This window comes from Carassius gibelio, chromosome A6 (assembly GCF_023724105.1).
Source record: "Carassius gibelio isolate Cgi1373 ecotype wild population from Czech Republic chromosome A6, carGib1.2-hapl.c, whole genome shotgun sequence".
Lineage (NCBI taxonomy): Eukaryota > Metazoa > Chordata > Actinopteri > Cypriniformes > Cyprinidae > Carassius > Carassius gibelio.
The window spans coordinates 10,091,565-10,105,218 of NC_068376.1; the positions used below are offsets into that span (position 1 = coordinate 10,091,565).

Here is a 13,654-nt window from a genome sequence, read left to right on the forward strand (position 1 = left end):
ATGGAGCATATTTGTCTTTGTTTCACACTCTCTCTTTACATTTTATAGAACATGCAGATGACTCACCCAGCCCTGGAGTTCCACTTACATTAGTTGTGAAAAACGTAAACGTTGTTACATAATGCTGGATGACAAGCCACAGGAAGAATTACAGGTCAGAAGGATCATTCATCATTATAGAATCAAGTGTAATCAACCAGTGCTTGGGATATAATCCTAAAAATTACAACCAATATTTCAAGAATGGGTGTACGGATCCACCTTTCTTTAGTATAAATTAAATTTCTGATATAAAAAATTTTCATTTTAATAAAGGAGTCACATTATGCGATTTCAAGTTTTCTTTTATTTTAGGAATGTTACACGCTGTTCATGAATAGATGAGATCCCCAAAGTTGCAAAGACTGAAGTCTCAAACCCAAAGAGATATTCTTTAAATAAGTTAAGACTTGTCCATGCCTTCCTACAATGCTTTGTTTAAACACAGCCCCACATGTCTATGTCACTGTGAGGGAAGATTTGCATAACATTGCCCAAATGTTTATGCAAAAATAAAGTAGGCATAGCTTTGATTCTCACTGTAGTATTGTTACTGCCACCTCTGCCCTGCCATTGAGACGGTTTGTTTCGCTGTGAAAGCGAAAATACTTTGTGTGCCCTTCCAAAAGACACAACTAGAAGTTAGTGCAAGTCATATTTACAACAGTGTTCCAGAACATTTCAACCCAAATATTCAGATGTGGGCAGCGCATTTTACGGATGACTGTTTCCTGAACCTGTGAGAGTAGCCTACAATGCCGTCTGTTTTGACTCGCAGTCTGTAAGTGCGTTTTCATATTTAAATAATTTGCCACTGATGATTCGAACGCGAGTTTTGAGCAGTGTAGAGTAGCTCTTGTTTTTGGTTCTATGATAACAGATGCAGACATGGTTTTAGGTTTACTCGGCGTGATGCAATGCAACGCATAAAAAGATAGTATAAGTCATTATAATCATCATTATATAGTCATTATGTCCCCACTGGATGCAACAAATGTCTTGTTTATTATGGGTTTTATTGTTTTTGTCTCGTTGCACCACAAGGACACCGCATCACAGTATGCTAAGGGGCTAACATTTCTGTCACACTCTTGAGGTATTTGGCCAATCACAATATATATAGCTGGCAAAACACAGCACACCTCGCTTCTCAGAATGATGGGCTTTGTAAAAATCAATGCATTTTAGAAAGGCGGGGCATAGAGGAGTAATAATGTTCTTTTTTTTAGCAACGTCATATGATCCCTTTAACCGTCCCTTTAACTGAATTGTTGATAAAAATAATCTCCTGAAAACTAAAATCTGCTTGCAAAAGTATGATATAATTGAATAATTCTGAAAATTCAATTATAGATCTCAGTTATTGTTTCTGCTTAATTCGGAATTAAATTTTGATTTAATTTCTGCTGTTTATGCAATTTTTGATAGATCAAGATTTTGTGTTTTTACTAATATAAATGCCATATGACAGAAAAATTTGCATCAAGTACAACATTTGTTGTCTAGTAATTACATAAGGGAAAACTGTGGTTTCTGTTTTGTGGCAAAATTAACAAGTATGCGTTAAAATGGCCAATTTAGCATTTTGTTGATATTGCCTTGTGTTCCACAATTGAATAACAACTGATGGGACTGGTGTTTGCTGTGACGTTAGCCGTGACACTCAAAGACTTTGGAGCGATAGAAGCAGTTTGTGTGCTTATGTACAATTGCCGTCTCACTCACTCAAACTTGCTTTCTCAGTTCACCAATGTTCTTTTTAATTTACAGAGATGTATGTTTTTATAAAGATTTATATGTTATAAAGCAATAACAGTTTAACCTTCAATGCACCACGTTTGGTTATTGATTAGTGGTTTGCATCACAACAAAACTCTAAGACAGAATATTATTTTTTGAATTTATTGTTTTTCACTTATGTTGGTGCTCAGGCACCTATAGTATCCGTTAGTCTTCACTTCCTTCTCATTTATCTTCTTCCTCTTCCTCTGCTCTGTACATTTATGGAAGCCCATAGAACCATTCTACCATATAGAATATTAACCATAGCAAATTTGGAGTCTTCATCTCAAAACTACTGTATGTAGTGCAACCATAAGATCTAGATGCAAAATTCCTCATTCCTCTGATTTCTTGGGTCATGCAGATTTTTATTATATAATTATTTGTTCTAAAATAGAAGCAAAAAAAGAGTGAGAGTATCCATATGAATGTAATTTAAATATGGCCTTTATGTTAATATTTAAAGGCACAATATGTATTATCTATTTTAAAAATAGCAGAAATCACTATATCTATGTTATATATATTTTTTAGTTGTGTACTTACATTATCCCGACAGTTTCCACGAACGTTCAAATCCGGAGAAAATTATAGTTTAATTAGAAGACACGGCACGTTTCTTTATTTCCGTTGTGTCGCCCGTCTATGGCGTCATATAAACTTTGACCCCTCTAGTTTATGTAACTTCCTGCGGAACTGCCAAATACAAAGCTGAACAGAAGCAAAGACGAGAGAAAGAACAAAAAGTATTAGCTAGCCTTGATCTAGACTATTATATTTTATATTTATATTGTTTATATTCGTATTTATACCTCAATCAATAACTTAGTTATGGATCATGATTATACTTTGCCTGCACGTTCTGTGAAGCGCAAACATACGGGTGAAATAAATGACCCGAGAAGGTTTTGGGACAAGATAAGAAACAAGACACCGGTAAATATTGGAGTTGCATTTCCAAGATAGAGTTTGTGACAAGCTGAAACTACAGAGAGATGCCGAACTCGCTTGCATTCTGATAAACAGGTATGCATCCATTCAGCTAACTGTATCTATCCATATATTTTGTGAAACGATGATGTCTTGTGTAAAACGCAGACGGACTAGCTCTCATATATAGTATAATGTAAATCTACATTTGTTCTATATCTAGCTGGATAAAGTAGCTTCAAATGCAGTTCACTATCTTGTTCGATATCATAGTATAAACGTAATTATAATTATTAACGAAAGGCCACCGTGTTTTTTTTTAACATATATTACTACTAGCTAGATGGAATATTGATTTGATAGGGGTCTCATAATTCATATATCTCTCCATTCGAAAAGACGTGATTGTCAAATTACTAAGTTAGAATGAGTGAGGAATGATAGGGAGCGACAGGATTGCGTTTTCCAATGAACAACAACTCCCATGAGCCTACGCTCTTTCCCGACGTCATCAAAGTACGTATTATGTTATTATTTTGATTGAGTGACCCCTGGTGGCCAAAAATCCCATACTGTACGTTTAAAGATGGTCATTAAGCGTGACTATTGAAATTTAGACAAAAGCTGTAAAAGTTCCTTGTTAGTGTGTGTTTATTCAAAAAATTTACTAATACATTTTTATATTTTAAACTTGCTTCTGTTAACATTAATTATAAATGAACTATGAACTAAAGTTAATGATCAATATATAATTAATATTTAAAAAAAACAAATATTCATTTACAATGTCTGATTTAGGCAAGGCAAGTTTATTTATATAGCACATTTCGTACACAATGGTAATTCAAAGTGCTTTACATAAAAGAAAGTAAAATAATCATGAAGAAAAATAATAACAAAAATAAAACAAGAAATTTTAAAACTTTTAAAATGATTAAAAAATGTAATTAATTAAAATGAATTTAAAAACAGTTAGAAAATGATTTTACATTAAAAAAACAGTGAAAATATAGTGCAATCAGTTCGGACATTGCACATTGCTCATTCAATAAATGCACAGCTAAACAGATGACTTTTAAGTCTAGATTTAAATGTGACTAGTGTTTTAGCTGATCTCTTCTGGAAGCTGATTCCAACTGCAGGCGGCATAGTTATTAAAGGCGGACTCCCCTTGTTTTGTGTGAACCCTTGGTATTTCTAACTGACTCGATCATAGTGATCTGAGTGCTCTGTTAGGTTTATATTCAGTGAGCATATCTGCAATATATTTTGGTCCTAGGTCATTTAGTGACTTATATACGAGTAAAAGTATTTTAAAATCAGTGTTTTAGTGTTTTTTTTTTTTTTTTTTGTAAAGCACTATTTTAGTTTTCATTCAGTATCGGTTTTAAAAACTATAGTTGATAAATCGTATTGGCCAGTCTGGTCCTACCTATCAGTGTCAGTAAAATCAGTCGAACTCTATCAGCCATTTTAAGCATGGACGATTTTTGGTAAAATGCTGTAATTACAAATGCTTCAGTATATTTTTTATGCTATCTTATGAATATTATAGAACTGCTTGTGGGAAAGTTATGAAATTTGGCACACAGATAGAGGACAGTCTCAATATTAACCATAGCAAATGTGGAGTCTCTGTCTTAAACTATGTAGCGCAACCATGGGCCAAATTTGCACTTCTTTTATTTCTGCTAATAAATGTTTAACCCTAAGGTCTAGAAGCAAAAATGTTTTCCTCTGAAAAAAAAAAAAAAATCAGCTTTTTCAAACTTGTCCTAGACAGTTCAGATCATCTTCAGAGAATTTTGGAAAAAGTTATCAAACACTTTTTGTTATATCAAACCATTTCAGTTAAAGTGTGTTAATGAATTTGACAAAATATGTGCAAAAATGGCCACGAGGCTATATCTTAGCAATGCTTTAGTGCAGGGGTCTCCAAACTCCATCCTGGAGGGCTGGTTTCCTGCAGAGTTTAGCTCCAACCCTAATTATACACCCCGGACATGCTAATTAAGGTCATACTAGTCATACTAGAAACTCCAGACAGTTATTTTGAGGCAAGTTGGAGCTAAACTCTGCAGGACTCTGGCCCTCCAGGACTGAGTTTGTAGACCCCTGCTTTAGCAGATTCTGACCAAACTTGGTATGCATAATAACTAACATAACCTAAGGGCACATGAGTAGTTTCGGCACAGTGCCTCCTTCTGGTCAATAGCTATAAAAATTGCATTTCTGCTTATAACTTCTGACCGAACAATACCTAATTTTCCTACGTCAGCCTTTTTGGACGTCATCCATTTTGAGTTTTGTAGTAAAATGCTATATCAAATGTCTTTAACAGGGGTCTCCAACCCTGCTCCTGTTCGGCATGCGGTAAATAAAAAACATGTATGTTAACTCATTAAAGCTCTTTGGAAAATTAACCATGTTTTTACTATAGTAACTAGTTTAACTGCAACTAGCTTTTTTTGCAAACAATAGATCAATAAGTAGGCTAAATGATCACACAGGTCAATATGTTTTACTATATTTTTCTACAACTTTGAAATCTAAACTGGAAATCCATAAGAATTTAAATCAATAAGCAGAATCAGAATGGATAAAATCCGAACAATATCCAACCCAAGCCACATGTTTTCTGAAAAGACTAAAGATTTGTTTTATTTTCAGTGTTTGCATTGTTTGCCTTAAATGAGGCATTTCATATCCTTCAATATCTCATTGAAAAAGAACTTTGCAACTTTTAAACAAGTATTAAAATGAGTTCATTAGTAATTAAAAAGCATGTGCATTATTTCTATGAATAAATCTGTGACAGAGACCCCTCCACTTGTGTACGTAGTTAGTAAGCATTCTGACGTCATCCATAGCAACGAGGTCAATCCCTCCCTAGTCTCAGCCTCAGACGCCATGCCCATGGACCGTGGAATAAACGTCTGATGCATATGGGACACAAAAGTGGAAACACTTCAGGAATGTCGAAGTGGAATTTCCAGGAATTTCCGCTAGACGTGTGTGTCACGTTCTTTAATGTTAATATAAAGATAATTATTTGTGTGGCATGAGCAAGGCCCTGGAAGCATAGGCGGACATACTGTCCTGCCAGAACATTCCAGGGAGTGGTACAAACACATTCAACTCCCAACACACTTCTCATTAGTATTACAGCAATTACAATTATTACAGCATGACTACCTTGTGGTTGCCTAAACCTCATTGTACTAAAAAACAATATTCTTATGTTTCTTAACAGTTGAGATTACACCCGTTGATTGATACTGGTTATAAGCATGGTAAAAAAAAAAATAAATAAATGGTCCTGATTTATTTATTTTTTCATCTCAGCTTTCAACACAAGATCAGATGAATCATGTTTACCATGAGTGGGTGATCATCTTGTTGGAACATGAGAGAACCTGGATAAAATGTGCTACTAAAGAATTTCATGAATATGGAATGGTTGCCAAGCACTGGGTGTGAGAGCCTTTTATCTTGGGACTACATCAGGCAGCCAATAATTTTATCATACTGTATGACCTAATTTCAGCGTAACCAGCTTTATATGGTTTAGCTTTTTTTTTTCTTTCTCTCCCCACTGTTACATCCTGCAGGCCATTTTCTTTTTAATGACTAGTCCAATACAGTTCATCCTCCTCCTCTGCAGTGGTGCATAGTTTTAAAATGTGCTTTGACATGCAAACCAGAGGTTCTGGGACATTTGTTCAGCTGCTTTCAGTCTGTTTGCTTGGTGTCCTGCAGATCATCTAGGCCAAACACATAGTTGGATATGCATGGGGCAGAGATCAGTGAAGTTGTTTATTTTAGGAGCATTAACATCCTTAAAATAAATCTGAGGAAAGAGTAATGTTGAATACTCTGTATTGAGTATACCTTGAATGGCATAGGTGCATCTCTTTGATTTTCTTTTTTGCTGTCATTTGAACATGTGAACTGTATTATATGTTCTTGGATGTCTCAAGATAGCAAGAGGGTCTGGCTGCAGACTTGCACTTGCACTCTCAGACTTGCATTCTCACACTTGCACTCTCAGACACTTGCACTTCCGCTTGTGACATCACTTGCAGTATTTTTTTTTTATTTTATTGATATTTTTTTTTTTTACTTTTTGTTTGAATTTGCCAACTTACCAGTAGCCAAGTGGCGAAGACAAGAAAAAATTAACTAAATTACAATGTCACTTGCAATCGCTACTTGCACTCTCTGCTACCTGCGACACTTGCAATCGATACAAATCGTGCTTATTGCCAATTTTCTATAGGAGGAAAACATTTAATGTACAATTTAACGCACTGCGTTCTGTACTCGTCTGCTTGCATGTACGGAGCTGATCCTTTTAAAATCACTTAATGCATTTCATAATTCACGTTCATATTTGCTGGTCTGTATATACGTTGAGTCAACAACAAGACATAGGCTATGCCTACTGAATTGTCTTTATCATCTTAGTCTGTTATTAGGCCACATTAAGTGTTCGCATTGTGATCATAGCCATCTGCTTGCCTAGTTGTACATTAAATAATAACTATATATCGAATTTGGTCTTTTAATTGAACTTAACGTATCCTAATACATTATGCCATATTAAGTTTTTGTTTTTTTCTACAGGAGGAAAACGCTTAATGAAAGACTTTGTGTATAGTAATAGGCCTACTAATTTAGTTTTAATCATGTAAAGGGGGGGTGAAATGCTATTTCATGCATACTGAGTTTTTTACACTGTTAAAGAGTTGGATTCCCATGGACAAAGTTTCAAAAATTAAGTTGTACGTTTGAAGGAGTATTTTTGTTCCCAAAATACTCCTTCCGGTTAGTCAAAAGTTTCGGAAAGTTTTTTTCGAGTATGGCTCTGTGTGACGTTAGATGGAGCGGAATTTATGGGTCCTAAGGCACTTCTGCCGGAAGAGCACGCGCTCCCGTACAGCGAGGCTGAGCAGCACAGACATTTCACTGATCAGAGCGATTCACTGATCAGAGCGAGAGCATCACGAAAAGTCACAAAAGAAGTGTGTTTTTGGTTGCCAGGGCAAGACAACCCTGCACTGATTACCAAAAAAAAAAAAACAGCATTAAGGGACCAGTGGATGGAGTTTATTTTTACAGAGCATCAACGGAGTTGTGCAAGTGTTTTTGTTTGTTCCCTGCATTTCGAAGATGCTTGTTCACAAGGCCCAGTTTGACGATGGATTTGCGTATCGTTTATTTCTTAAGGATGATGCAATCCCAAGGAAAAAGGGTCACGATCGTGTGTTGGAACCGCAGGCGGTGAGTAAAACTGCTTCAAATATCTCTGCGTCCTTGTTAGTGCGTCCCCTCCCATGCCAGAGCGAGTCGTTGCTGCTGCTGCTTTTGTTCAGTTTCAGCCTCTGGATTTGATTCTGGATCATAAATAAACCGCTGAATCTGACTGTAAGCCATAGTTTGTTTTGGATGATGGGTTTTCCCTCACGGTAATGTCACAGCTTCCACATGCTCTCAACGCAAAAGCCTATTCGCGCTCATGATTCTTTAGCTCCGCCCACACGTCACGCCTCCAGCCGGTCGTGTTTTTCCGGGAAAAATCGGTACAGACTATCTTTCTCTTTTGAATATTATAAAACTAAAGACTTTTTGGATTTATGAAGGATGCAGTACTACTCTATATGTACTCAAGATTAACAGGATATTGAGTGAAAACAAGCATTTCACCCCCCCTTTAATCACCACCACAGCTTCTTGTCTCCATTGGCAACATGCACCATTTGTGATGATTGCAAGTGACGTCACAGGTAGTGGAGAGTGAAAGTAGCAATTGCAAGTGACATTGTAATTTAGTTTCCTTTTTCTTGTCTTCACCACCTGGCTACTGTAAAATGTTGAGAGATTCAAACAAAAACTTATAAATAAATAGAACAAAAAAAATAAATAAATAAAGACTGCAAGTGACGTCGCTAGTGGAAGTACAAGTGTCTGAGAGTGCAAGTCTGAGAATGCAAGTAGCGATTGCAAGTGACGTTGTAATTTAGTTTCTTTTTTCTTGTCTTCACCACCTGGCTACTGTTGTAAAATGTTGAAAGATTCAAACAAAAAGTTGTCAATAAATGGAAAACAACAATAATAATAAAGACTGCAAGTGACGTCGCTAGCGGAAGCACAAGTGTCTGAGAGTGCAAGTCTAAGAATGCAAGTCTGAGAGTGCAAGTGCAATCTGCAGCCAGACCTTTCTGCAAGATAGGGACGTTTATATACCTTACTTTATTTTATTATTATTTATTTACATTTGCAGGTTATCCTGTCATCTGCTTAGAGTGCAATAGTGATCATGTAGTTCAGTTGGCTGCCCAATCAGCTCCTTCCACTAGTACACCATTTGAACAGAATGATGCCAGATACTTTACCTTTGATGACAGTGACAACATGGTTCAACCCATGCTCAATGAGGTCTGGGTTTATGCTCTTTTTGACTTGATATTTCCAAGGCAGTATAATGTTAATGCTTTCTTTTCACTCACTGAATTTGCTTAATTCCCTAGGCGTTGGTCCCAGGACAGTCTTCGCTATGCCATGGCAGTCCCCTCCATTCGCCTCAGCATTCAGAGGGAGCCACAGCTTACTTGACTAACCATAATGAGACATGGGTTCATCAGAGAACCTCTCAACTAATCAACTTCAGCACAACTGATGGACAAGTGCAGGGTCACTCAGAGGAGATTAAGGAGAAGGTGGCTGTTAATTCCTGCAACAACAGTCAACAAGACCAACAGTCACCAATGTCCACAGAATGCTCCAACAATGGTAGGTGATCCACTCTTGGGATGAAGATCAGTGGAGTGGTTAGAAAGGGAGACAGTAATGAGAATTTGTTTAAAGAGGAAAAACTACCCTGAAAAGGATGGATTCATACTGTGATTGGAAATGGCAAGAAAAGCTGTAGTTACTGGACCCAGTTCAATTTTAGGATTTCCAGTTACGGCAATAGTGTAGTGTAGCTTTGAAACTCATTGACCAAACTGAGTGTTTCCTTTCAAGGGAACTTCGAACTGCGTCCTCTAGGGGTCGCTTTGGGGAACACCTCGTAGTGACCCGTGTCTGAAGCATACTTTGAAAAAACACCAATTCGTTGGCCGGCGACAGCCTCTGACGTCACTACTGGTGCGACTATAAATAAGCGCCTGGAGAGCACGTCATTTATCTTCTTCGTCTTCATTCACTGTTTTGTTTGAAGCGTGCATCTGAGAACAACCACGGTAAAAGCGATCTTTCTTTGTTTATCATGGCATCCACTAGCAAGGGGTTTAAACAGTCAGCATTATTTGACACCTGATGACCCACATAGTCTTTGCATCTCTTGTTTGGATGAGGAGCACACTCAATGTTCTTGAGGGGGCGATCTGCATGCATTGTGAGTGTTTTCCTATGAAAAACTCAAAAAAGGAAAAAAGTATGAAAAAAGGAAAGAGGGACAGACATTTGTTTCCCGCGGCTCAGGACCAGCCGCTGTTGAGGCATAGAGGAGAATGAGCTTGTGGGGATCACAGGTGGATCTCGTTGAGTTGTTTAGAAAGGGACTTTCCCTTTAACACTCTTCGGCGGCAGACGAGAGTGAACTTCAGGAGGAAGATGTGTTGTCATTAACCCTTTCTGATACTGAAGTTAGTGCTCTGCTGGCTTCTGCCCGGAAGAGGCCATTTTCTTCTCACATCCATTCCTCCACTCCCTGTGGAGGAAACATCCACTCTTAAATCTCCCTCTTTGCCATCTAAGCCCCTCCAGGATACACACGATGGCAGTGCATCAGGCCTATCAGGCTGACCTGGTGAAGGACCTGGATAAAGGCGAGGGCCTTTCAGCTGACCAGGTAGCCGAGCTGTGCCACACCACAGACCTCTCTCTCCATGCTACCAAACAGGCCGCCTCCGCCATGGGTAGGTCTATGTATGCCATGGTAGTAACGGAGAGACATCTGTGGGTGAACCTGGCGGACATCAGGAGGAAAGAAAGGGGCTTTCTTCTCGATGGTCTGGTCTCGCCTTCTGAGCTTTTCGGTACCTCCGTCGAGATGCACTCAGCTGCCTTTAAATACTTCATCCCACGAAGGTCCAGGTCTGAGCCCGAACAACATAGGGGTCCTGGCCTGTCTCGTTCTGAGGATCAAAGAGAGGCGCACAAGGCTAGTGCCCACCTGTGGGCAGGGGCAAGAGGCATCGTGGGTCACGAGGAAGTAAGCAGGACCTGAGGGATGTGATTCAGACGAGGCAATGTTCTCATTCGAATCGGAGCGATACCTAGGTAGCTACTCATTCCCCTGTAACCACCAGCTCTCCACCTGATCGAGGTTAGGTGGAAAAATTTCTCACATAACAGTCTCATATGCTGGACCTATGATGTTTTTGGTTGGTTCTATATTCATAATAACCACCTTACTGATGGTCTGGACTATAAGGAGGCGCCCCGTGAGCGGGGCTCCAGTACAGGAGGGTGGGTGAGTATGTAACCCTTTCTGTATATACTTATGGGTTAAATTGCTGGTGGTTATGTGTCTACTAACATTCTGTGAGTCTCTTTTACAGTGCTCAGTTGTGGCATCTACTAACACCTGTCAGCACCGACCTTCCGGCCTCGTGCTCTGGTATTAGGCGGGCGAGATCACAGGCTTCTGCAGGAGTCTCACTGATCATCAGAACTGGCACAGCACTGCAGGGGATTTCATGAATGTCCGGCCAGATCACCCTGAGGGGCCTCATGGCCGCTTATATTCAGGTGATGCTCCCCTCGCCAGAGGTTTGTAAAATTGGCGCTTGCCTCCCCCATGCGGTTCAGTGCCTCTGCAATGCTTAGGAACCTCTAAGTACACACGCTACGCTCTGTGTACTTCCTAAAGTGGTAAGTGTACACGCAAGACTCTGCACACTATTCTGAAATCATGTACGGTAAGGGATACGCACTCAGCTTCGTTCCCTTTTCGAGATGGTTAGACCTTGGTTCCTTTGGCTCCATTCAGCCAGAGTGTATTTGGTTATACACTAGCATTGCTTCCCTCAACGTGAAGGGATATCTGGGCGGTTCTCGTGGTAGTTTAACAGCGGCCCCCTTTCCAGGAAGGGTCCTTTCATATGAGACTGCGTTCTCTGTTTTTTCCCTAGAGCGCTCCTCCATTAGTTCCACAGATCGAGTTGATATTCTCAAAATATATTTTTGACATACATCATTCCATCTGTGAGCTGCTCGATCAGAGTGCCATGAGAATCCCTCCTTAGAACAGTATTTAAAAAATCCATATTATGGTAACTGTGCATGAGAAGTCTTTGCACACTTTCTGAAATCCACACTGTGGTAAGTTTGCACACTAGTGCTCTGCGTTCTTTCTAAAAATCCTTTATGGTAAGGGCTTCGCGTGGTTGCTTCGTGCCCTTTCTTGAGTTGGTAAAAAGCCCGTTCATCTTGGGCACCACTCCATTTATGTATCCTCGAATACCTATCTAAGCAGGGTATTGCTACCAGGGATCTGTTGAGACAACTCCTTCAGAAAACTTGTGCGAAAGCAAGCGGTAGCCCCTGTGTGACAGGCAAGACCTTTATAAGACCTATAATACTGGGTTCTTAGCCGTATCCCTTTAAAGGAATCCTTCCTGATTCCAAGGCTTTAGCTCTACCCCAGGCTGAGGCCTTAACAAATAAACTGGCTATGCAGCTTAGGCTTTTGGCTGTAAGGTATAATCTCACAGACAGCAGTCTAAATGTCCCAGGGGCAACTCCCATGGAAATGGTAGAGTTGGTACTAAATGTTTGCCATGATCCTGGCCTGCACTCCCCTCAGGATGACGGCTGGGTATACTGTTCCCCAAAGCGACCCATAGAGGACGCAGTTCGAAGTTCCCTTGAAAGGGAACTGTCTCGGGTTACGAATGTAAGCATAGTTCCCTGAGTAGGGAACGAGACACTGCGTCCTCTAGCTCCCTGCCATGCTTTGGACGGAAGCTTCAGAAGAAGAAGATAAATGACGTGCTCTCCGGGCACTTATTTATAGTCGCACCGTTAGTGACGTCAGAGGCAGTATGCTTCAGACACGGGTCACGATGAGGTGTTCCCCACAGCGACCCTTAGAGGACGCAGTGTCTCGTTCCCTACTCAGGGAACGTCTTGGTTACGTATGTAACCCTCGTTCCCTGAAGGAGGGAACGGAGACGGTACGAATGGGATCTCGCCCGAGAGCCCAATCACCTTCGAGTGGTACAAAACGAGCCAATGGTACACAAAGTACCTTGGTCTGCGGAATTTGCATCGCGAGCTCCGCCCCGCAGAGCGGGTATATAAGGAGCAACGCGAGCAACTCGCATTCAAGTCTTCGCTGAGGAGCCGAGCCAGTGACCCGGCCGTTCAGCGGAACAGCGATGTGGCAAGGGGACGTAACGTCTCCGTTCCCTCCTTCAGGGAACGAGGGTTACATACGTAACCAAGACGTTCCCTTTCAGTCGGTCACGTTCGACGTTACGAATGGGGTCCCTTACAAAACGCCACATGGCTGTCTTCCAGCGACCCGTGTGAGTGATAGCACCCTGTCGTGAGGCCAGCACGAGTGAGGGCCTACAGCTTGCACAGAATACGCTGGGTAGCACATTCCAGCTGGACATATGCTAGCAGGCTGCCTGCCCGTGGGAGGACTTACAGAAGTAGGTATCTACCAAGGTGGTGATACATAAGAACTCTGAGGTACCCAGCCCGCAGGGTGGAATTTTCAACGACAGAGCTGGCAAGGGCTTGCCAAGGGAAAGACACATGCTGCGGAGAGACTTACTGTGGACATACACACGTGGGATTACCCAGAAGGGGAATCACGACACATGGAGGCACCTAGTCCCACACATGGCTGACCAAAGGGCATGTACGCAAGTGTTGGACATCAACA

The 13,654-nt window shown here is 40.4% G+C and overlaps 1 long non-coding RNA gene across 1 annotated transcript; it reads left to right on the plus strand.

Annotated features, from left to right (window-relative positions):
* Window positions 1-47: 47 nt before the first annotated feature.
* On the plus strand, window positions 48-9,536 carry LOC128015453 (uncharacterized). Its single transcript, XR_008183905.1, has 3 exons — window positions 48-154; window positions 9,035-9,189; window positions 9,282-9,536. It is a non-coding gene; the product is annotated as an uncharacterized LOC128015453 (long non-coding RNA).
* The last annotated feature ends 4,118 nt before the right edge of the window (window positions 9,537-13,654 follow it).